General features: G+C 38.6%; 1 long non-coding RNA gene and 1 pseudogene across 2 annotated transcripts in view; both read left to right on the plus strand.

Moving 5' to 3' along the window:
- The window catches only part of LOC138849966 (uncharacterized), a 189,180-nt gene that overhangs the window by 64,203 nt on the left and 102,137 nt on the right, over positions 1 to 22,840 (plus strand). The window lies entirely within an intron of this gene.
- On the plus strand, positions 808 to 19,372 carry LOC127490637 (POU domain, class 5, transcription factor 1 pseudogene; annotated as a pseudogene).

Below are 22,840 nucleotides of genomic sequence, written 5' to 3' on the forward strand. Positions count from 1 at the left end.
CCTATTCTGTTGGCTAGAAAGAAGTCACAGATTCCTCCTACCATGAAGGATGGCTTCACATAGAAAAGCAAATGGCAAGGCATTATGTATTTTCCACATAAATGTGAGTTTATAATATTTTATCTTGTAAAAGTGAACCCTCTATTATGTAAGGACAGAATTAGGCAGTTGCCTCTATTCTCAACCTCTGTTTCAAATGCAAAAGCATTAAATCAAAAAATTTCAGTTTGATATTTTTTAAGCGATGGATAGTTTAGTTAAAGCCAATCAGTGCTGACATTTAATTGTGTTCTTAATTGTCTTTTTTAAAAATGAACTTGATGACACAGTGGCTGTAAGTTATTTTGAAGATGATAATTAGTTAATAATTTAAAAGTATAAAGCAGAGAAATAGAGAAGTATATTATCTAACTTTACTCTCTCTCTCTTTTTTTTTTTTTTTTTTTTTGACAGGCAGAGTGGACAGTGAGAGAGAGAGAGAGAGAGAGAAAGGTCTTCCTTTGCCGTTGGTTCACCCTCCAATGGCCGCCGCGGCTGGCGCACCGCGCTGATCCGATGGCAGGAGCCAGGAGCCAGGTGCTTTTCCTGGTCTCCCATGGGGTGCAGGGCCCAAGCACCTGGGCCATCCTCCACTGCACTCCCTGGCCACAGCAGAGGGCTGGCCTGGAAGAGGGGCAACCGGGACAGAATCCGGCGCCCCGACCGGGACTAGAACCCGGTGTGCCGGCGCCGCTAGGCGGAGGATTAGCCTAGTGAGCCGCAGCGCCGGCTAACTTTACTCTCTTAAAAACATAATTAACCCCCTTTTTACCAGGCCCCCAAGGAGGACACCTGGCTTCAGACTTTGCCTTCTTGTCCCCACCAGGCTGTGGTGATGATGGGCTGGGGGCTCCGGAGCCAGGCTGGATGGACTCTTGGACCTAGCTGAGCTTCCAAAGCCCTCCTGGTGGCCCCATCATCTGGCCCAGGGTTGCACTGGGCACCAAGGTGTGGGGGGGATTCCATATGCCTGCCTCCCTTTGACTTCTATCGAGCTGCCGTGGGCCTCATGCCTCAAGGCGGCCTGGAGACCACTCAGCTGGTGGGCGAGGCAGGGGCCGGCAAGGGGAGCATTCGGAAGGCCCTCCCCTAATCCCTGCGCTGCCCCTCCTGGTGCTGTGAAGCTAGAGCAAAACCCCGAGGATTCCCAGGACATCAAAGCTCTACCGAAGGAACTCAAGCAGTTTGCTAAGCTCCTGAAGCAGAAGAGGATCACTCTAGGCTACACTCAGGCTGACGTGGAGCTCACCCTGGGGGTTCTCTTTGGAAAGGTGTTCAGCCAAACGTGTATTTGCTGATTTGAGGCCCTTCAGCTCAGTTTCAAGAATGTGTGTAAGCTGCAGCTCCTACTTCAGAAGTAGGTGGAAGAGGCCAACAACAACGAGAACCTTCAGGAGATTTGCAAAGCAGAGACCCTAGTGCAGGCCGGGAAGAGAAAGCGAATGAGTATGGAGAACTGAGTGAGAGGCAACTTGGGGAACATGGTCCTGCAGTGCTGGGATCCCACACCGCAGCATATCAGCCACATGGTCCAGCAGCTGGGGCTCACAAAGAACATGGTTCAAGTGTGGTTCTGTAACCGGTGCCAGAAGGGCAAACAATTAAGCAGTGACTGTTCTCAACAAGAGGATTTTGAGGCTGCCGGCTCTCCCTTCTCAGGGGCCTATGTCTTTTCCTCTGGCACCGGGGCCCCATTTCAGTACCCCAGCCTATGGCAGCCCTCACTTCAGCTTGCCAGTGCCCTTCCCTGAGGGGGAAGCCTTCCCCTCTGTGCCTGTCCCTGCTCTGTGCTCCTCCATGCATTCAAATTGAGCTGCCTGCCCTTCCCAGGAACCCAGGGTGGGGGCAGAGGTCAGGGGAGACACTAGGGAAAGAGAACCTGGAGTCAGGGCTTTGGGGATTCAGTTCTTCATTTCACTAAAGAAGGCATTGGAAACACAAAGGGTGTGGCAAGGAGTTTTGGGGAACTGCTTGGAGAGAAGATGAAATTCAATGATGCTCTTGATTCTAATACCCACATCACTTTGTTTTTAAATAAAGAAGCCTGAGACATAATGGAAAAAAAGGCATCATTAACCTTCTGAGTTGTTGGTCAATTGACTCTATTCCATTGAGTAACTGCCATATATTTTGGCCTTAAACAAGCATGTGAGTAAAGTTTAGTAAATATTTACTATCTCCACTAAGAAAATTATATAGTTCAACGAAAATTGAGACTGATCAGGTAGCAATATCATTGCCTTTAGATAACTATATTTAGCATAAACTTAAAATAAAAGATTCCACCAATATTTATTAGATTTCAGAGACCTTCATTTTAAGGACAGAAAGAACCAAAAAGAAAGGCAGTCACTCTATTTAACTATAGCTACTCTGTGATTTTCATATTAGGTCTGGAATCCAAACCTTTGCAGATAGTATGCAATGCATTCAGATTTGTTAACTAATATTATAATGCATCTCTGGTATTTTCCTAAGGATTTCTTTGCAGGCTGTCAGACAGACATGTGTTTTTCTTTGGGTACTGCTGTAGTGTTCCCTTTATAGGATAGATTTCAACCCTAGTCCACCTTGGGGAAAAATAAATGTTTCTCTGCATATGACCTTAGTATATATCATGTTTTATAACTATTTTGGGTATATGTCCCTGTACATGTTGAATATTCTCTGGGATTCAAGCTTTCCTTTCAGAGACAGTTTGTTTAAAACTCTATTTAGGATTGTAAAAGATAGAGGCTTACACACATCTTTACATGGTACCGTCATAATTGGGTTCCCTGAGCTGTTCTTGGTTTTATAAAGACCATAATTAAAATTCCCTTTCTTGCCAAATTCTCATCTTTAGCACTGCATCAATAATTCTTTAGGGTATTAGTATTTATACTGTTATAAAGAGGTAATAATTTTTGTAATTCCAGAAATTATTTGGTTAATATCAAACATGGAAAAGCAAATTGCGTTTTAGGTCTCGTAGCTTAGAATTGCCCTGTAATGTAATCGAGTGGAATTGCTTCATTCAAAGAAGTTCATATGGTCAAATTTTCAGGCTCTGGATTTTAGCAAATGAAATAAATCATTCTATAGTACCTTGATGAAACTTAGATGGTCTAAGATACCATTTTCCTCTGAGTTTTCTAGATTTGATTGTTCCATGATGGAGGTAAAAATTCCTGTAGATAGGGACTTGCATTGTGGTGTAGTGGATAAAGCTACTGTTGACAATGCCGGTATCTGATATGGGTGCCAGTTTGTGTCCTGGCTGCCCCACTTCTGATCCAGCCCCCTGCTAATGGCCTAGGAAAATCAATGGAAGATGATCCAGGTACTTGGGCCACTGCCACCCGCACGGGAGACCTGGATAAAACTCCTGGCTTCTGGTTTCAGCCTGGTTTAGCCCTGTCTGTTTTGGCCACTTTGGTAGTAAACCAGCAGATAGATACCCCTCCCCCCCATAACGGATTTTAAAAACAAACAAACAAACAAACAAACAGATTTTTAATTCTAGCTCTTCTTGGCCTTTTGGCTAGGATCAAGTGTGTAATCTTTAATCCTATGAATAAAATCACAAGCTATGGAGTCAGTTTATCTGTGTTAATAATTCAAGTTCTGGCAGTTTTAGCTATACAGTGGAATAGTATGATACATTGTAGGGAATTTGTAGTGATTAATGAAAAAGACAAATGTTTTATCTGATCTGTGGTAACAGAATACAAAAAGCATAATGTATATTAGCAAAACAGACATTTTGAAAACTGATTATTATCTACAGTCCTTGTCTATTGTTGTGGATCAGTGTTTCTGTTGTTGTGGACCAGTGTTTTGGTTTTTTTCCCTTAATTTTTACTGAATTCTTTACTTAGTGGAATGATCATCTTATGATTATAAGATAAATTGAAAGTATGTCATTGTAAAAATAAGGAAATAAGGTAAATTTTGTAGTATGGATCCTTGTATGTAGGAAATACTCAATATATGTTAACTAAAAAGTAGCAACAAAAAATGAAATTTCAGCTGAACCCTCATGTCCACGTATTTGTGAAGCAAACTTATGTTTGGCAGAAATTTGCAAATGACCTTGAGTTTCTTTGACCTGTTATACTTTGATACCAGCCATCCAGGAAGGAAAGAAAAATCATTCACTTTTCACCGAATACATATCACATGATATGCTTGGCATTGTGGGGCTCAATCAAATTCTAAGAAATCTATGAGCTATCCTTATTTTAAAATAAGAAAATGAGAGTAAAATAATTATGATAAATCACAGAGCTTTGATATAAATCCACATCTGACTCCCTAATCCATCTGTTCTACCATGCTACCTCTCAAAAGGCAAAGTCCCCTGAAACACATTAATTTCTGTACACTATAAAGAGAGAAATATAAAAACAGAGAGTGAGGATGATTTCTACTATACAGATCACTTGAGATTGCCTGGGAAAACACACAAAGTGATTTCAAATGGCAAATAAACCTAGAAACTTTGGGTGTATGTGGGAGTTTTGAAACCATTCAGACATATCCTCAGACTTGCCCATTTAGATATTTGTCTGGTACTCCCACTCACACTTACATGCAGTCACAGCCACCTGGATTAGCTTGTGTCTGTTGGCAGTCTTTGGCTCATCTATATGGAATGGGAGTAGGTAGCTGGGAATGGCAGTTGGGAAATGCCTATATTTGCATTTTGAAAAGATACACTGACAACAGTGCAGAGATAGGTTAGAGAACTACCAGTGAATGTAGGGTGCTCAATTAGAAATCTATTGCAGTAGTCCAGGTGAAAGATGAAGATTCTTAGAGAAAACCAATGGTAATAAAAAGAGTTAAAATTTAATGGATTTAAGTTAGGGGTTAATCAATTGGACTTTGTAATGGATTAGATATGAGTGGTGAAGTGAGGAAATAACTATGTTCTGTAAGGTTCACTCAGGGGAAACATAATCATATTTTAGGGGAAAAACCAATGAGTTAGCTTTTGTATATGCTGAATTTGGATATGTTGAGATTCAGCCTTCCAAATGGAGATGTAGGGAAAATTGAGAATAAAGACATAAAATTAAATGAATAGTTTGGTTTAAGTATAAATTTAGAAGGATGATCAGAGTGTGTATGGTGATGGAAGCTGTGGACATGGATGTGATTTCCTGGAAAAATCTTAGTGTGAGAAATAAAAGATTGTCTATTACCTAGGCTTGGTGAAGTCTACCCATTGAAGACAAAGCCAAATTACTATGATCAGAAAGTATTTCAAAAAAAAGGGGATGGTAAATAAAAAAGCAACCCACATAGGCATCGGTTCTAGTCCCGGCGGCTCTTCTTCTTATATAGCCCTTTGCTATATATCTTCTGGCTCTTGGCTTTGAATCAGCCTAGCTCCAGCATTGCGAATATTTGGGGAGTGAACAAGCAGATGGAAGACCTTTGTATCTGTCTCTCCCTCACACTCTCTGTAACTCTACTTCTTGGGTAAATAAATTAAAAAGCTATTAAAAAAAATGGGGGATGGTTAACACATGTGGTAGTAGATAAGTATTAAAACATGTCCATAGATTTTGTAGCACAGAACACATTTATTTACCTTAGCAAGAGCTCTTTTGGTGAAGAGATGGACACTGGATTAAAGAGGTTGGAGGAATAAGAACAAGATAAAAAAATTGGAACACTGTGTAGAAAAACAATCAGTGAAACAAGCAAACAAAAAGTCTGTTGAGAGTTTAGTTAGGTTTTCAGAACCTCTGAAAAGTAGTTAGGTTTTGCTTTTTCTCTTCTCTCCCCTCCCCTCCATTTCCTTTCCCCATCACTGCCCTTCCCTCCCTCCCCCATCTCCATCTCTCTCTCTCTCCTTCTCTCTCTCTCCTTCTCTCTGTCTCTCTCAATTTTTTTATTTAGGAAAAGCAAAATACTGACATTTAAGGGGGAAATTATGTCTTGTCTCCCAAACAAAAATAAGAAAAGACATAATGAAGAGATCTAAATTAAAATCAAAGGAAAGTTTCTGGTGACTGTTTAAAAGATAGCCTCATTCCTCTACAAAAAGACTGGGAACTGAAGTGTCCAGTGTGGAGTGTTTCCAGGCAATCCAGAGAACTTTTGCTCGGGGAGGCTCAGAGAGGCGGCAGGAGTATAGTTATAAATGTCTTGGATACTCTAGTTATGTAAGATTAAAATCCAGTTAAGTTAAATTACCCCAGAAATTTCCTTTCTGTCAGAACATGAGTTCTTTATATTTCCAACCAATAATTAACTTATTGTCCTTTGTATTTTGATTGGGTGGTGATGCCAAGGCCTAGTTTAAAGAGTATAGAGGGAGTGGAGATTAGAGAATGGAAGATGCCTGGTAAAAAGAAAAACAGCATACATATTTTCTTTCTTAGCAGAGTGTTATTGAGTGACTTTATTGAGCTAATAGTATGTATAATGTAATTCCCCTTACAAACTTGGTAGAAAACATTCTTCCAGTATTTGAGGTACAGTTCAAAATGTCCTGCCAATAAGATTTTTGAGATAAAGACCATGATTTTAAAAAATACATTTTGTAAATTAACATAAAGTAATATTGACTTTCTTTTGGTATTGAGTTCTGTGAATTTTAACACATGTATAACAGTGCTTCAAAAAGTTAGTGGAAAGTAGAATTTAAAAATCAGTATATTTTTGTGAAAAAATTTTGAAATCCACACATAGCTTTTTCATGATTAACATTTTACATGAACTTTTGGAACACCTCTGGTAAAGATTTTCTAACCACCACTACAACTAGCATACATAACCATTTTGTCACTCTTAAGAATGTTCCTCATGCTAGTCGCTCCTTTTTCCTGCTATTTAGAACTGCTGATCTGTTCTCTGTCACTGTAGTTTCTCCTCTTGAGACTTCTATAAGTGGAATCATAGTATGTATAACTTTTTGAGACTATGGCTTCTTTTACTGAGTCATATCTTTCAAATTTATCCATTTTGTTGTATGTATCAACAATTTGTTTTGAGTTTCTCTTGTTGGGTGACTCCAAAGACACAAAGATTAGAACTTTTGGTATATTAATATAAGTTCTTCAAGCTTTTCTTTTCCTTTTACTTTTTTTCCCTCTGTTCAGTTTGGAAGATGTATATGGATCTATGTCAAGTTTACCTACTCTTTTAAAATTACTAATGGTGTAAAAATTGTACATATTTATGGTATACCTTGTGATATTTCTGTACACACATACATTGTATAATGTTCAAATCTGGATAGACAGAAGTATCACCTCAAACACTTATCATTTCTTTATGATGAAAACATTCAGAGTCCTTTCTTCTAGCTTATTTTTTAATTCCAACTTATAACTTTTATCTATAATTTTATTTTTCCACATTCATCTGTTGTACTGTCACTGTCCTCTGTCTCTGATGACCATCATTCTACTTCCAACTTCTTTGAGATAAAATTTTTAGAGTTCACATATGAATGGGATCATGTAATATTTGTTTTCCTGTGACTTGCTTATTTTACTTAACCTAATGACATCCAGTTCTATCCATGTTGTGGCAAATGCTAACATTTCATGTTACTTAAGAGTCAAATGTTATTCTGTTGTGAATAGGTACTATGTTTTCTTTAACCATTCATCAGTAGTTGGCAACTTAGGTTATTTCGATATCTTGAGTAAAATGAATAGTGCTGCACTGAACTTAGGAGTGCAAATGTCTCTTTGATAGACTGGTTTAATTTCCTTTGGATATATACCCAATAGTGGGATTGCTAGATCATTTTTAGTTTCAGGAATGTCCATACTGTTTTCCTAATATACATTCTCATATAAACAATATGGAAGAGTTTCCTTGCTGCATATCCGTGGCATCACTTTTCCTCTTTTTGACAAAAACCAATGTAACTGGATTGAAATGATAAATTATGATGATATTGGCTTGCACTTTTCTGTTAACTGGTGATGTTAAATATTTTTTTGTGAACTTATTGGCCATTTGCATTCTTGTTTAGATGTACCATCCATATTTTTAGTTGGATTTCCACCCCCCCCCCAACTGAGTTGTTTGAATTCCTTATATGTTCTGATTACTAACTCTTCGTCAGATGCATGAGTTGTATATATTTTCTTCCATTCTGTAGATTGAAGCTTTATTGATTATTTCTTTCGCTGTTCAGAAGTTTCTTTTTAGTTTGATAACATCTCATTTGTCTAATTTTGATTTTTTTTCTATGGGTTTTGGGGTCTCAGCCAAAAAAAAAAAAGACTCCTTGCCGATTTTGATGTTCTGTAGTGTTTTCCCCTAGTAGTTTCAGGTCTTACATTAAGATCTTTAAACTATCTTGAGTTAATTTTTATATGTAATATCAGAAAGGTACACTGTTCTCTCTCTCTGTCTCTCTTTCTCTCTGTTTCTCTCTGTCTCTCTGTCTCACACCCACACCCACCGACAAGTACACACACACACACACACGTGCACACACACATACTATAATCATCTCCAAATTTGCTATTGAGCCTTCAATTAAATTTTTAATTTTAATTATGGGTATTTTACATTTATAACATTTTCATTTCTTGATCCTTCATAGCTTACACTTTTTTGCTGAGATTTCTTTTCTTTAATTTCTAGAGTGCTCTGTCTTATTTGTTAGAAAATTTTTATAATATGTGCTATCTAGACAGTGAGATAGTTGCTATGTCTGTATCATTTTAGTGTTAGTATCTATTGGTTATCTTTTCCCTTGCAAACTCAGATTTCATAGTTCTCTATATGTCAAATAATTTTAGATTGTATTATGGATATTTTTTTTAATCTTTTATTTAATGAATATAAATTTCCAAAGTACGACTCATGGGTTACAATGGCTTCCCCCCCCATACCGTCCCTCCCACCCACAACCCTCCCCTTTCCCACTCCCTCTCCCCTTCCATTCACATCAAGATTCATTTTCGATTATCTTAATATACAGAAGATCATCTTAGTATACCTTAAGTAATTATTTCAACAGTTTGCTCCCACACAGAAACATAAAGTGAAAAATAATAGATGATTTTTTTTAAATGATGATGAAATCAGATCAGACCTATTGTCATGTTTAATCCCAGTGAGAGTCAAGTTGGGAATTGATAATTTCTTTCTTTCTTTCTTTTTTTTTTTTACAGAAGATCAGTTTAGTGTACATTAAGTAAAGATTTCAGTCGTTTGCACCCCCATAGAAACACAAAGTGAAATATACTGTTTGAGTACTCGTTATAGCATTAAGCCTCAGTGTACAGCACGTTAAGGACAGAGATCCTACATGAGGAGTAAGTGCACAGTGACTCCTGTTGTTGACTTTACCAATTGACACTCCTGTTTATGGCATCAGTAATCTCCCTATGCACCAGTTATGAGTTTCCAAGGCTATGGAAGCCCCTTGAGTTCTCCGACTCTTATCTTGTTTAGACAAGGTCATAGTCAAAGTGGAGGTTCTCTCCTCCCTTCAGAGAAAGGCACCTCCCTCTTTGAAGACCTGTTCTTTCCACTGGGATCTCACTCACTGAGATCTTTTTGCCAGAGTGTCTTGGCTTTCCATGCCTGAAATACTCTCATGGGCTTTTCAGCCAGATCCGAGTGCCTTTAGGGCTGATTCTGAGGCCAGAGTGCTATTTAAGACATATTCTGGATATTTTGAATATTACCTCATGAGTCTCTTGGTTTTGTTTATCCTATGGAGCATGTTGATATTTTTGTTTCAGCTGGCAATTCACCCAATTGGATTTAGGTTGCAAAGTCTGTATAGCCTTCTGTGGATTGTGGTTTCAATGTCAGTTCCATTTTCAAAGGCTTTGCAAAAGTATTCTGATGTGCCCAATGTACATACCGCCCAATGGCCAGTCTGGGACCTGCCTCATAGTTTAGTTCTCACAGTTTTTGTTTTCTTTTTTTCATTTATGTAGGTACGTATGTACATATTTATTGACAGGCAGAGGTAGACAATGAGAGAGAGAGACAGAGATAAAGGGCTTCCTTTTCCATTGGTTCACCCCCCAAATGGCTGCTATGGCCGGCGTGCTGCACCGATCCAAAGCCAGGAGCCAGGTGCTTCCTTCTGGTCTCCCATGTGGGTGCAGGGCCCAAGCGCTTGGGCCATCCTCCACTGCACTCCCGGGCCACAGCAGAGAGCTGGACTGGAAGAGGAGCAACCGGGACAGAATCCGGCATCCCAACTGGGACTACAACCTGGAGTGCCAGTACTGCAGGTGGAGGATTAGCCAAGTGAGCCGTGGCGCTGGCCACCGTTTTTGTTTTGTTACTTATCCTTGTTACTTATAATCTAATCCACCATATTCAACTTGAGGATGAGCCTGTGAGTTCATAAATAATTTTATGGCATTACTTCCCTGAGGTCCTTCCTCTTGTTCTCATTGTCGTTTTCTGGCTAGAAAGACATAGCTCTATTTACTCTCGGCTTTGCTGCCCACTTCTCATGAATACACCTGCATTTGTGTCACACTGGTGTCATAGAAATGCATTTTGTATTTGCATTATATAGTTTTAAAATTCATTTGGAATGAGTTTCAAAAGGAATATAATTTTACTAAAAGATTGCATATTTTTAATTGGAATAAATGAACTTATTTAATCTGCCTGGTACTAAGCATTGGAAATCTGTAGGAAATCCAGCTATCCTGGCTAAGGACAAAAGACTGAAATTAACTGTTAGATAAAGGATAAGAAAATAAGACGAAGAGAAAGATACAAGAAAAGGTTGTTAGTGCATCTTACGGTTGTTGACCATAATGTGATGACATGGTATTGAAGTTGAAACACCACCACCAGTGCAGAACTAAGATAAGTTCATGTAGTTTTGAGTTTTGTTAGATCTTCAGAGAATATAAATTCCAAATACACAATGGATTTGCTTTTCTAGGCTTTGTGTTGATTCAAAACTATATATCTTCTGAATATGTGTTAATAATTCAAAGAACCCTTTTTATATTTTGCTTTGGCAGTGGTCTATGAGATTCAGAATAATGAAAACCAGGACTTTAAGCCATACTCTTTTTAAGATAAGGACACAATACCCCCAGACTGATAAATCCTTTAAAGATCTAGTTTTGTGTGAACAAAGCATTGAATAAATATTGTTCCTATTTAGACTCTGAACTGGATACTTAAAACTAGTGACTAGTTATCAGGATAAATGTAAAATGATATTAAAAAATAAATAAATTCTCTTAAGTGGTGCTTAGAATTGATGTCATTGAAATCTGAACTCTCTTTAACAGTTTATGTTTATATAATAATGTCTTGCTCATGTCTGATGTAAAGAAAGAGCAGAAAAACCAAAAACCAAACCAAAAAAACCACTGTTATGGAAAATTAGCTACTTAAATCTGAGCTGCTGAATGCATTTAAATCCTTAAGTTTTAGCAAAATATCTCATCAACTAAATGGGGGAAATAGACTCAAAGTGTGAGGGCTATGCAATGCAATTTATATTCTTAACTCTTCAGCCAGTAGATTTCAGAAGATGGTAAGTTAAAATTTCTGAGGAAAAAAGGAAAACTAACTCTGGAGCTCCTGGTGGTATCACCTCACTGGACTGAAATCAAGACATTTTCATTAGCTTAAGCACTCTAAAAGACATGAAACTATTGTATTTTAATTGTAAACATATAATTTCCCCATTATCAGATGAAGAATTTTCCTTATTGGATATCTTGAAGGTGGGCACAAACTCAAAATGGCTTATCTTTTCAACAGTGAGAAAAAAGTAATCTTGAGCATAAATAACATGCAAGTAATATTTAGCTAAAGGATGAAGAATTACAGAAAATGACATCTTAAAATAATTCTTTCATTTTCTGAGAGGCAAAGAACTGTGAGCATTTCTGAGGATGAAAAGTGATTTGTTTGGTGGAAAATGCCCAGCTTTGAGCAGATGTTTGATGCTGACTGTAAGAATTCATGATATGATTTAATCAGTGCCAAGTATTCTGAGTTTTGCTACATAGTTATATTTAGGAGAAGTCCAGGGTAGTGGCTAAGAGTGTGGCCTCTGCTGTCAGACTCTCCAGGTAGCAATACTGATCTCACTGTTTACTTTAGGCCCCTTTCTTGTTTTCTCTTAAGCTTGGTTGATCCTATCACAAAATGGGATTAATGGTGTCTATTTCATACTGTTGTTGTGAATGATAAATCATCTCATGTAATATGCTTAGCTCAACTATCTGGCACTTAGCAAACACCCCGTAAATGTTAGCTATTATAGTGATATAAAGATTCTATAGAACAAATCAAATCATTCAGTGAAAGCTCTTTCCATGGATATACTTCCTGTGGAAGAATTCTATCTTGGGTGTAATTCAGTACAGAAAAATTGGGATCACATTGTGCCTCCGATGTTTAAAAATCTGGTGTAAAATGTATTTTTATATAATTTCAGACATTATTTAAATCATACTGATAAAACTAAGTTCTATTAAAACATTTACAGAAACTTAGAAACCTGCCCATGGACTCTGGAGTGTATTAAGAACTGAGCTTGAAAATCCTTAGTTACGTTGCATCTTTTTCCCTTTCCTTGAGAGACTCATATACAAAATTTAATATTGGTACACTTAGGTGCCTATTTCAGAATCAAGATATTTTTACTACTCTAATAAGACTATCTTCTCAGATGGAAGACTTAAAACAATCTCTTTGAATTAATTTTCTATTTTTGACATTGAGTGTGATAATCAGCATTTTAGTTAAATATTTTTTAAAAACATATACACATCAAGATGGTTGGACAGAAAGCAAAGTTTAAGTATGACTTCCCTTAAGTGTGAATATCATTAAGAAAGAATTGAACATTGGCGTCCTCTGACAAATTCTTAGGGCTAAGAAAGTATGGCTTGATCTCTATTGAATTCCCACAAGGCCCACAATGCTTGGTGAAATTGGTGCTCAGTATTTACTTTCTGAATTATTGCATTCAGTTTAGTTTTTCCTGCAATTGCTTTCATTTCTCTCCTTACTGAAAACACAGGCTCTGTTTCTCTTTCAAGGCTCAGCTCAGTAACCTATCAATTTTCTTGGAAAATTTACCACTTTTGCATTCTCTTAATAGTATCCACAGTCTCTCCTACACAGGAATGGTTTCCTTTGTTGTAGCCGTGTAAAAGTTCATGTCTCTCCAACTGGGTGAAGGCATAGAATGTATCATTGATTCTTTGGTCTTCTGGCCTATCATGATGAATATGCTATAGGATCTCAGTAAGCAATTCTTTATCATTCGTTATACTTCAGTGATTCCAATGTGTGGTCCTAATGCTATATATGCTTTGTTAAATGTTTTTGTGAATCAGGCCTAGTTTTTTTGGAAATTTATAGATGAAATGCTTTGAATATAAAGATACAGTGTTTGGTTTCATCAGATTTAGCAGAGCTTACCTAACCTCAAAGTTCCACAGAAGTCTGGGGTTTGTGTATCTGCAGTTGTTGCAAAGGTCCTATTTTCAAGTTGGAATGAGTAGCATTTACTTTGTTAACTTGGAAACATCAAAGGCTTAGTATATGTTTACTAAAGGTTTTTACAATGTCAACTGGAGGGCCATGAGAGCATCTCTAGGATCTATTTCTATATTCTTTTATGAGAATCACAATTTTTTAAAGATTTATTTATTTATTTGAAATTCAGAGTTATACAGAGAGAGTAGAGGCAGAGAGAGAGGTCTTCCATCCACTAGTTCACTCATCAATTGGCCACAACAGCTGGAGCTGTGCCGATCTGAAGCCAGGAACCAGAAACTTCTTTCAGGTCTCCCACACAGGCGCAGGGGCCCAAGGATTTGGGCCATCTTCTACTGCTTTCCCAGGCCATTGCAGAAAGCTGGATAGGAAGTGGAGCAGCTGGGTCTCAATCCAGCGCCCATATGGGATGCCAGCACCTCAGGCCAGGGCATTAACCCACTGCTCCACAGCACCGGTCCCAGAGAATCACAATTATTGTTTAACTGGAATTCAGTACAGGTTGCAAGAGTTTACATTTCAAAACACTCTACAATTCAGTGAATGTCAAAAGTCTGTGACAAGAACAGCTTCTCAATGGTGGGGTAAAAATGAGGCATAAAAGAGGGCAAGAAGATCAGCGTGGTGAAGCAAGAAAAGTTCAGTCAAAAGGAGATTGTCAGCAATGAAACACGGTGTCCTGAGGTTTTATTCTTTTGTATAAAAGCCAGATTTCCTGAAACAGCCTCTGTTAAGAATTTGGTCTTGCAAAAGTACGATGTCCCTGAACAGTTGTATCAGAGGAGCATAGGCAAGAGGATTCTGTTTGGATGTCACACACTGGGTTGTTTCTAATGCCCATCCCACAAATTGTCTGCTTCCTGAGAATTCCCTCATTTCAATACCATGAAAACAAACACTGTTCCTATGTGGATGACTGGAAAAGTAGGCAAAAGACTAAAGCAGAATAGGACTAATGAGAGTTTATATATTCCAGCACATGAAGCATTGGGTTCCAAAGAAGAATAAGACTAAGCCTCAATAACATGGTATTTCCAAAGTGCTGTCAAAGACATATGAACAACTGTTCTGTTCCTTTTCTTCTGCAATGAAATATCACTATTTCTTACTCTCTGCAGACAACAAACTGTGCAGCTTGCTTTAGAAGGGAAATTATAATTGGGTTTGCTTCTGGCTATCATAAGGGTCAAAGTGTGAATTTTATAGATTTTTCTTCCCAAATATTTCAAGGATTCTTTCTACTCCTCTAAAATAACCTTATTTATTTAATTTTGAGATAAAAGTCCCTAGGATTTACTAGTATCATCCCAAGTGTAAGGCTCTTTGATCTCTGTCTAGAGACCAAGTACTACCAAAAGAACAAATCCACTGTGAAGCAAAATCTGCTTTTTCCTCCCTGCCAGCAAACTCATGAGGTTTGAAAATCCTCATCCTTTTTGGAGTCTGATACTTCTTAGGGTTAGCATAGTACACAGCTGGGAGGAAGCCATCTGACAGGCATTCAGAAAAGCACTCCCCACACACTGATTATATCATCTCCGTGTAACCACACACATTTATTAGAAACTTATAGGAGAATGCTAACGAACACACCCCTGCAGTCTTTCCACCAACACTCTAAATGCTTTCCATTGCCTGTTCTTTCTGAGTAACCAAAGGGAGGGGAAAGGGAAAGAATGAAACTTACCAATTTGCTTAGCTTCTGGAGGAGTTTGCAGAGACTTCAGTAAGGTGGTGAAATATGCACTCCATTTCTTTTTCCCATTTTTCTTTACAGTAAAAGCAACATTGCCTAAGGGAATATTAAAGCATTCTTACTCTCTTCTCCTCATGCAGTTGACAACAGACACTCAACTTGGAACTCACTACCATACTTAAAGCAGAAGGTTCTCTTCCCAACCATATGAACTAGAGACGCAGACCCATAAAAGTGAAGATCTAGTCATCCTTAATTCCTTTCTACATCTCACCCGCTTCAGATAGGCCACAGTTTGATTGCAGTTCATTTTGTTGTTATACAGGAAGAAGATGACTACAGTCTCCTAGAACTTTATGAGTACAGAAGATTTTCTCTTACCTAGAAAGGGTGAGGCTAGGAATTATATCCAGGTTTTCAGACTATGACTCTACTGAGTGCAAACTGTTGAGAATAGGGAATTAGTTTAATTGGAAGTCTCTTTGGAGAGTCTCAAGATATAGATGAACTCACATGTTAGCATAGAGGCAAAATGCACTTTCTACCTTTGCCCGTTCCCATCTACCTCTTCACCATCCTATGTTTTCCTCCACTGTCAACCTCTGAACTCCTGTTCTAGAGGAGCAGTACTTCTAAATGCCCTCCAGATACATAAAATCCCAGTTATTGTGTCTTCTGACTTCATAATATTCCCAAGTCATATTTTTCCCTCTAAAATACTACTCTTAACTTTCCTCAGAGCAATTTCAAGAGGGTTTTAAGAGGGCAGCCTGGTAGCTGAACTAATTCACTCTTTAAATATGAATAAACGATAGCCTTCTTATTACTCCCAGCATGTTCACATTTTAAGAAGAGTCTTAGAACTCCCAAAAAATCAATAGCTGGATTCATTTCAGAGACCTTGAAGTAAATTAAACCAGGCAGTTTGGGCAATATTTCTTGTGTAAGGGGTAAGGGTCCAAGGCAGTGGGCAGCTGTTTCTTTTGGTCTTGGAATAAGGCACATCTCTGTTGTTGAAGGCTAGTATTGGGAAGCCACAAATCATGAAAAGCTGTAATTGACAGTGGGAAAGAAGGGTATCCTTTGGGAGGGAGCACCACAAAATATATTAGCTCTAGAAAAACTTTAGCCGTTTTATACCACAAACTTCTCATTTTCATGGTGAGCAAAATATCAATTAAAGATCACTACTGCCTGAGGAACACTTGCATCATTTTGTTTTCCACAAAAAAGGAACTAGAAATGGTTGACTGAAATTTGTAATTGCAATTTACTTCTACTGGAGAAGTGATTTCTCTCTGTGTCTGCTGCTCCTTTGACTGCTTTGAGCATTTTTACAGGAGGAAGAGCATAGCAGGTGAAATAAAAAAAAAAAAAAAGTAGGTGGAAGTGCTGGTCCTGGCTTCTTTTGCTCATAAGCATGGCATGTCATCTTTAAGTCTTGGTTCATCATCTGTTAGACTGGAATAATGAAGAGCTAACTAAAAACATTGTTGTCATGGTTATGAAAAATGACTTAAATAATAGAGCTTGAAAATGGCTTGAAACCTTGAGAAATTGAGAGCCCCCTCATATTTTAGATCCCTCCTTTCTCAGCCCTTCATCAGCTACTTTTTAACCTCTTTAAAGATGGCACTTGAAATCCAGATCACACACTGTATGCAGATGGATTTTATCTATCCTTGATTTTTCCATTTAAGTGTTTGTTCATATGTTTATGTGCACATGGAGTAAAGGGGAGAAGTATGGAGTTTCCAAGTCAAGGTTCTGGCTTTGGAACCAGATGGACGTTAGAGTACATGTTGGTGATTGGTAGATTTATTTTTGTTTGGTACTATTTCAAAGAGACATAGAGCTTCTTAATCTTTGTGCTGTATGAATACAATGATGGCCACAACAGGCAAGGACATTTTTTATGGCTTTCTTCAATCTTGCTCACTTTGAAGTAATCATTATGACTCTCATGAATGCCAAAGATTTCATGAATGCCCCTCATTTGGGGGATTGCCATTTTTGCTGGCCTGAAAACTATTTATTTCTCAGAACTGCATCAAATTGCTAAGCTATCATAGATCTCCATAACTAGTGTCATTGTAACTGCTTGTAAAGACAACTCTCTACCTTTCTGTGCCTCTCTAGTAAGAGCTTTCACCTACTCCTCTTTTTTTCTCTGCACAATACAAGTATGTGTTTTTTTTCCAGAGGTTTAACCACAGTTGCATAAATACTTTTCTATTATGAGAATAAAGCAGTTTGTAGGGAAGTAAGAAAATTCAGTCAAAAGTATTTTCTTCTGGGGAGATGAGAAGATTAAAGGGATCTCCAGTAGGGTGGAATATCATCTTCCTGGGAAATTATCTGTCACCCTAAATGAAGTTTTCATGAAACAAGGCTACTGGTATTTGAAATTAGAAAGTCAACATTATTCTACACACTTGATTCATTGCCTAATATATAGCACTACATGTATCATTTATCTATTTTTTAATTTTTTTATTTTTAATTATTTATGTGAGAGGTAGAGTTACAGACAGTGAGAGGAAGAAACAGAGAGAAAGGTCTACCGTCCATTGGTTCACTCCACAAATGGCCACAACGGCCGGAGCTGTGCTGATCTGAAGCCAGGAGCCAGGTGCCTCTTCTGGGTCTCCCACGTGGGTGCAGGGGCCCAAGGACTTGGGCCATCTTCTACTGCTTTCCCAGGCCACAGAGCTGGATTGGAAGAGGAGCAGCCAGGACTAGAACTGGCGCCCATATGGGACGCTGGCGCTCCAGGCGGAGGATTCACCTACTGTGCCACAGTGCCGCCCTCTCCCCCCCTTTTTAAGCTATACTACAGGTTTTTTTTTTTTTTAAGATTTATTTATTATTTAGTTGAGAGAGTTACATACAGAGAGAAGGAGAGGCAGAGGTGTGGGGGGAGAGAGAGAGTGTGTGTGTCTGTCTTCCATCCTCTGGTTCACTCCCCAGATGGCTACAATGGCCAGAGATGCACCAATCCGAAGCCCGGAGCCAGGAGCTTTTCCTCTAGGTCTCCCACACAGGTGCAAGGGCCCAAGGACTTGGGCCATCTTCTACTGCTTTCCCAGGCCATAGCAGAGAGCTGAATAGGAAGAGGAGCAGCCTGGACTTGAACTGGTGCTCATATGGGATGCCGGCGTTGCAGACGCTGACTTTACCCACTATGCCACAGCGCTGGCCCCCATTTATCTATTTTAAAAGTCAATTGAAGCCCACTTAAGTTTATAAGGTTCTTCAATCTCCTAATTCAAACTGAAAAGGCAGAATACTAACAGGCAGCAGACCCTGGAAGCCCTTGGCTTTCTCCATTGAAGGAGTATGATCACAGAACTGAGAGTTGATCCCCTGCTCTAACTTTGGAAGCCTTTCGTGCTTTAAATGTGGGAATTATGTGGCTGCATGATATAGCATGGTGTGTAGCTGGGGCTCTGGCAGTAATTGTGTCTGGCCTCCGAGGCTGAGTTCCCTTAATTGTTGGGATGGGTCATTGCAAAGGGTTCTGTGTTCACACTGAGAGGACTGCACAGATTCTTTGTGTGGTTCATACTCCTGTGGGGGGAGGTGTAGCCACTGTGGGCTGAAAATTGATCCACCAACAGTGAATTAAGGTACCTTTTCCCCCACATCCTCACCAGCATTTGTTTGTTGATTTCTGTACGAAAGCCATTCAAATTGGGATGAGCTGAAACTTCATTGTGGTTTTGATTTGCATTTTCTTGATGGCTAGTGATCCTGAACATTTTTTCATGTGTCTGTTGGCCATTTGTATTTCCTTTTTTGAAAAATGTCTGTTTAAGTTCTTGGCCCATCTCTTAACTGGGTTGTTTGCTTTGTTGTTATGGAGTTTCTTGATGTTAGTTTGCACATAATTTCTCCCATTCTGTTGGTTGCCTCCTCATTTTCCTATTTCTTTTGCTGTACAGAAACTTCTCAATTTGAAGTAATCCCATTTGTTAATTTTGTCTTTGATTGCCTGTGCCTCTGAGGTCTTTTTCAAGAAATCTTTGCCTATGCCAATGTCTTGCAGGGTTTTCCCAATGTTCCCTAATAATTTGATGGTGTCAGGTTGTAGATTTAGATCTTTAACCCATGTTGAGTGTTTTTTTGTGTAAGGTATAAGAAAATCCAGTTTTCCCAGCACCATTTGTTGAAGAGACTGTCCTTACTCCAGGAATTGGTTTTAGCTCATTGATCAAATATAAGTTGGCTATAGATGTTTGGATTGATTTCTGTTGTTTCTATTTTGATCCATTGGTCTATCCATTTGTTTCTTTACTAGTACCAGGCTGTTTTGATTATAACTGACCTGTAGAATGTGTTGAAATCTTATATTGTAATGCCTCTGGCTCCGTTTTTGTTGTCCAAGATTGCTTTAGCTATTCGAGGTCCTGTGCCTCCATATGAATTTCAGTGTCATTTTTTCCATATCTGAGAAGAATGTCTTTGGTATTTTGATTGGTATTTCATTGAATGTATAAATTGCTTTTGGGAGAATGGATATTTTGATGATATTGAATCTTCCAATCCATGAGCATGGAAGACTTTTCCATTTCTTGGTATCCTCTTCTATTTCTTTCTTTAAAGTCTTGTAATTCTCATTGTAGAGATCTTTGACGTCCTTGATCCAGTTTATTCCAAGGTATTTGATTGTTTTTGTAGCTATTGTGAATGGGATTGATCTTAGAAGTTCTTTCTCAGCCATAGCATTGGCTGAGAAAGACTGTTGATTTTTGTGCATTGATTTTACATCCTGCTACTTTGCCAAACTCTTCTATGAATTCCAGTAGTCTCTTAGTGGAGTTCTTTGGATTCCCTAAATAAAGAATCATATGATCTGCAAAGAGGGATAGTTTGAGTTCTTCCTTTCCAATTTGTATCCCTTTGATTTTTTTTCTTGCCTAATTGCTGGGGCTAAAACTTCCAGGGCTATTTATATTGAAATGCAATGGTGACAGTGGGCATTCTTGTTTGGTTCAAGATCTCAGTGGGGATGCTTCCAACTTTTCCCTGTTCAAAAGGATACTGTTTGTGGGTTTGTCATTAATTGCCTTGATTGTTTGAGGAATGTTCCTTCTATACAGTTTGCTTAAATTTCTATCATGAAAGGGTGTTGAATTTTATCAAATGCTTTCTCTGCATCTCAAATGCTTTCTCTGCATCTATTGAGATAATCATATGGTTTTCTTCTGCAGTTTGTTAATGTGGTGTATCACGTTGATAGATTTGTTGAATGCTGAATCATGTCTGCATACCAGAGATAAATCCCACTTGGCCTGGGTGGATGATCTTTCTGATGTGTTGTTGAATTCCATTGGCCAGGATGTTATTGAAAATTGTTGCAACTATGTTCATCAGGGAAGTTGGTCTGTAATTCTCTTTCTCTGCTGCATCTTTTTCAGGTTTATGAATTAAGATGATGTTGGCTTTGAGAAAGAATTTGGGAGGATTCTCTTTCAATTGCTTTGAATAGTTTGAGAAGAATTGGAGTTAGTTCTTTAAATGTTTGGTAGAATTCAGCAGTAAAGCCATCTGGCTCTGGGCTTTTTTTTTTTTTTTTTTTTTTTTTTTTATTGGGAGGGCCTTTATTACTGATACAGTTTCTGTCTTGGCTATGGGTCTGTTTAGGTTTTCTATGTCTTCATGGCTCAATTTAAGAAGGTTGTATGTGTCTAGGAATCTATCCATTTCTTCTAGTTTCCCAGTTCTTGCAATACAGCTCTTTGTAGTAATTTCTTATGATTCTTTATATTTCTGTGGTATCTGTTGTTAAATTTCCTTTTTCATTTCTAATTTTATTGATTTGGGTTTTCTCTCTCCTTTTTTTTGTTAGTTGGACCAATGCTGTGTCAATTTTCTTTATTTTTGCAAAAAAAAACCTCTTGTTTTGCTGATCTTTTGTATTTTTTTGGATTCAATTTTGTTGATTTCTTCCCTAATTTTTTCTTTTTGCCTACTAGTTTTGGGTTTGGTTTGCGTTATTTTTCTAGATCCTTGAGATGCGTTGATTGCTCATTTATTTGGTGTCTTTCCAATTTCTTGATAGAGGCACCTATTGCTATAAACTTTCCTCTTAACACTACTTTTGCTGTATCTCATAAGGTTCTTTTTTTTTATATTAGGCAGAGTTAGACTGAGAGAGAGAGAGAGACAGAGAGAAAGGTCTTCCTTTTTCCGTTGGTTCACCCACAAGTGGCCACTACGGCCGGTGCATTGTGGCTGGCGCGCTGCACTGATCTGAAGCCAAGAGCCATGTGCTTCCTCCTGGTCTCCCATGTGGGTGCAGGGCCCAAGGGCCTGGGCCATCCTCCACTGCTCTCCTGGGTCATGGCAGAGAGCTGGACTGGAAGAGGAGCAACTGGGACAGAATCCAGCGCCCCAACTGGGACTAGAACCTGGGGTGCCAGTGCCGCTGGCGGAGGATTAGCCAGGTGAGCCGTGGCGCCGGCCCATAAGTTTTAATATGTTGTGTTGTCATCTTCATTTGTTTACAGAAAGTTTTTGATTTTTCTTTTGATTTTTTCTATGACCCACTCTTCATTCAGGAGCATGTTGTTTAGTCTCCATGTGCTTGCATATGTTCTAGAGTTTCCTGAGTTGCTGATTTCCAACTTCATTCCATAGTGGTTTGAGAAGATCCATGGTATGATTTTAATTTTCTTGAATTTCGAGACTTGCTTTATGGCTTAGTATGTGGCCAATCCTAGAATAGGTTCCATGTACTTCTGAGAAGAATGTGAATTCTTCAACTGTAGGATGAGAAGTTCTGTAGATATCTATTAGACCCATTTGGTCTGTAGTGTCAACTAAATCTGCTGTTTCCTTGCTGATTTTCTGTCTGGTTGATTTGCCCATTGCTGAATGTGGAGTATTGATGTCCCCCATTACTATTGTATTGGAGTCTAAGTCTCTCTTTAATTCCCTTAGCATTTCTTTTAAATAGCCAGGTGCCCTGTAATAAGGTACATATACATTTATAATAGTTAAATCTTCCTGTTGAATTGATCCCTAATCATTACATAGTGCTCTTCTTTGTCTCTTTTAACAGTTTTTGTGTTAAAGTCTAATTTGTCTGATATTAGGATGGCTATATCAGCTCTTTTTTTGGTTTCTGTTAGCATGGAATATCTTTTTCCATCCTCTCACCTTCAGTTGCATGTATTTTTGTTGGTGAGATGTGTTTCTTGTAGGCTACAAATAGATGGGTTTTGTTTTTTAATTCATTGAGCCATCTGTGCCTTTTTAAAAAATATTTATTTATTTGAAAGTCAGAGTTACAAAGAGAGAGGAGAGGCAGAGAGAAAGAGAGAGAGAGAGAGAGAGAGAGAGAGAGGTCTTCCATTGGCTGGTTCATTCCCCAGATGGCCGCAATGACCGGAGCAGCGCTGATCCAAAGCCAGGAGCCAGGAGCTTCTACTGGGTCTCCCACGGTGCAGGGGCCCAAGGACTTGGGCCATTCTCTACTGCTTTCTCATGCCATAACAGAGACCTGGATTGGAAGTAGAGCAGCCAAGTCTCCAACTATCACCCATATGAGATGCCGACACTTCAGGCCAGGACGTTAACTCACTGTGCCACAGTGCTGGCCCCAAGTCTGTGTCTTTTAACTGG

Source organism: Oryctolagus cuniculus, chromosome 6 (assembly GCF_964237555.1).
Source record: "Oryctolagus cuniculus chromosome 6, mOryCun1.1, whole genome shotgun sequence".
NCBI classification, from domain to species: domain Eukaryota; kingdom Metazoa; phylum Chordata; class Mammalia; order Lagomorpha; family Leporidae; genus Oryctolagus; species Oryctolagus cuniculus.